General features: G+C 35.4%; 1 long non-coding RNA gene across 1 annotated transcript; it reads right to left on the minus strand.

Moving 5' to 3' along the window:
• Positions 1-1042: 1042 nt before the first annotated feature.
• Positions 1043-3226, minus strand: LOC124889402. The gene is made up of 2 exons (XR_007048359.1): positions 2527-3226; positions 1043-1297 (listed from the first exon to the last, which is right to left on the minus strand). It is a non-coding gene; the product is annotated as an uncharacterized LOC124889402 (long non-coding RNA).
• Between the last annotated feature and the right edge of the window lie 245 nt (positions 3227-3471).

Below are 3471 nucleotides of genomic sequence, written 5' to 3' on the forward strand. Positions count from 1 at the left end.
ATAAATTTCCAAGTACAGATATGACCAATAAGGTAATATCCATAGGACTAGACATTTTGTTTCGGATCTTCTTAGAAATTCTATCGTTGTTGAAGACATGATCTATGATCTCATCCTCTGGATCCCTACAAAACAGCCAAAAGGAATTATGTTAATTCAAATATAGATATTCCAAATATTGGAATTGACATTCCATATAGCCTTGTCCTCATGTTCATGTTACCAACATGAACCCCATTGATTAGGTTCGAAATGTTGTAGAAAAGATTTGAGGTATTTTCTGTCCAAATTCCATCTTTTAGACTAAATATTGTTAGGATTTTGTTATAGAGTGGTGAGGTTAGGATTTTGTTATAGAGTGGTGAGGTCATAAAATAACTTTGTAGGCTCCAATTATCCCACCGAAACATAAAAGTGCTAGTGGTTTTCCCCTTGATTTCTGATAAAGAGATGGACCTTCCCACTTCTACCATCTTTGTTAGTTTTCACTTCAGAGATTCAACTGTTTCTTTGATAGCACTTGGCCTTTAAGAAAATATGTCATCTAAAATTTTGTATTTGAGCCCCTATCACTGCTTTGTTAAGAAAGAGTTGTAAATAATGTCTTATAAAGTCTTGAAGTCCAGTCCTCATTCTTTTTTAGGATATCATATTTTATCTGGGCACACTGCTGATAGTTGTCTTTTCCAGCTGCTTGACCCCAAAAAAAGTTTGAGAAATGTAGTGTATTTATATTTCTTTGAGGGAGATTTTTGGGAGGCATGAGAACTGTAAAGATGTATAAGGTCACAGCAGAAGTGTGCTCTTGACCCCAAAAAAAGTGTGCTGCAGAAGTGTGCTCTTGACCCCCAAAGTGTGCTCTCTTGTAACGCCCCGAGAGAACACCCTGGGAGTCACATGATGCTTACAGTCCCGCAGGACCACAAGCTAACCCATGAGCTGATACCTGCTGTGAGCACTGAATAATATAATAACATATGCGGGAGAACAACTGATAAGCCATAAGGTTTTAGCAACTGAAATCAATACTGGATAATGAATATGGAAACAACTGTCTGAAACTAATAAAATAATAACAAAACTAATTGACTGTCTGTATTAGTCTGAAAAACCTCTATTGACTAACTCTGGAGTTGATGAAACAAATCCCCAACTAACTCTGACTGAATGAAAAAATACTGAAACTGATGAAATAACTGAGATAAATAAACCATGTCCTCAAAATATGAGGACTCACCACTACTACGTCTGATAATCTGGAGAGTCTATGCGCGATCTGGGAACTGAGCGTCTGAACCTATGATATGATACATCACAGCGCAAGAAATGAGTATGTGATCAGTACTTTGAATGCACTGTTATGCTAAATAAGGTAGGCTGATATGCATGGTTTTATGTACAAGAGTAATAACTGACTGAATAAATAGCATGAAGTACTAAATAGAATGTATGAAATCTGTAAATACTGAGAATGTATGACCAAGCATAAAACATGTTCTGAATATAATTTGTAAACTGAAATACTGAGTACTGATACATGAATAACTGATATTTGTATGCTATGGTCAAGAAAAACTGAAACTGAATTACTAATCTGATTACTGAACTGAGACTGTGGGAGCTATCATCTAACTAACATGCCCTAATCAGCAATTTGGATTTCAACCTGTGATCCCAGTTGGAAGGGTGGCAGTACTGTGCCACGGGTACTAACACTGGCTGTGTGGATTCACTGATGTATTGTCCCGAAGGACTAAGGGTGTCAAGCCTAAACTGACGGGTGACCCCTGGGAGGTAGTCAAGCCTGAACTGACGGGTGACTCCTCAAATCCTACGCTGGCTACGTAGTTTGTAGTACAGAGATTGCTATTAATGACTCTGCCTAACTGACGGGGAAGTCGTCATCCCGGTACTCGCTTGGTGCTAAATTCTACTCCCAACTAAACTGACTCGGAATACTGAATTGTTCTAAGTTTAACTGATCATGATAACTGACTAAAATGATATTGCTCATAACATGGCTGAAACTAATCTGAAGTTACTGAGGCTAAGTAAACAACTAAGTTTTTGGGTATTCATAACCCTAGGATTCGATAGCAATAATAGCAAAATAGTACTAAAACTTTGAGGACATAATACGAAAGCATTTATTCAAAATTCATCCTTATAGGTATTTCATCAAACACTTTATATTCATAGTTTAAACTAAGCATGGGAATAGTTCAAAGCTTGTAGTAATAGCATGATTTCAACATTAATATTACTAATTATGAATAAAATCAGTGAATAACCTAAAACATGTGGGGTTTAATAACAACGATAATTTTATGTAAACATGGTATAAAATCAAGATTCTTGGGGATTCACGGTTAAAATCACAATTTAAAATCACAATAATTTGTAATGATCATGACCTTGAATTTAAAATTTGATGAAGATGTCTGCAAAATAGCATATTAGTTCCCAACAAATATATATTGGACGTCCAAGATAAGTGAAAAAATAGTGTATGTGTAATATGCTTACCTTCTAATTCTTCTATTATGATTTTGTGTATGATAAGAAAGAAAAGCTTTTTCCCTGGTTGATCTCCTATTCCCTAAGCTTTTCAATACCTATTAATTCACTGCATGATAAGCTTTACTGATATTTTGTCTCCAGAGGTGGATAAAACTAAACCATCAACATAACCCAAATGATTAATTTGAGGGCATTTTTCTGCATTGAGAAACCAATGAAGTTCTCGTTTTGATGAAGGTGGTTCAAGGCTCTAGTGAGAGTTTCAGCTGCAGGATGAAAACAGTAGGAGATAATGAATCACCCTGTCTGAATCCTTTGGTGGACTTGAAAATCAAATATTGTAATAGTAATAAGGACTGAGAATCAGTTGGTAAATTACGAGTCTATGAATTATTTCAATGAAAGTTTTAGCAACTCTATCTTCTTGAAGACAATAAGAAGGAAATTATTGTCGACTGAAGTGCTTATTGTGGAACGATAGATTCATTTGGTGTTCGTCGGAACATAGGTGCTTACTATTTCAGCGTGCTTATTTAGTTTTAGAAGATTTCAATGGCTTAGCACACAGATGCTCTTCAAGCAGATCCTCAGGTTTCATAACACCAAAGAGGATTCAGGAAAGATAAGGTCATTGGAATTATCCTGTTGTTTTCTCGATTAAAAGACCATTGTTAAGAGATAAAGTAGAGCTCAACAACAACTCTTATTTCACCTCTAAAATCTGACCTTTCGCATTCCTGCATGGGTGTGATTACATGGCTAATTTTGCTTATTCATTTCCTATCTAATCCATTTGTTTTGCTTAGAAATCGATTGAATTTCGGAATTTTTTTGTTCATAATGCCAAAAGAGGCATCTTGAAAAGATTTCAACATGTACAAATCTTCTCTTTGTGGCTTTATTTATTTATTGAAACTTGATTTGGTTGAAATAAGTTTACATTCTAATTCC

Source organism: Capsicum annuum, chromosome 12 (assembly GCF_002878395.1).
Source record: "Capsicum annuum cultivar UCD-10X-F1 chromosome 12, UCD10Xv1.1, whole genome shotgun sequence".
Classification (NCBI taxonomy): Eukaryota; Viridiplantae; Streptophyta; class Magnoliopsida; order Solanales; family Solanaceae; genus Capsicum; species Capsicum annuum.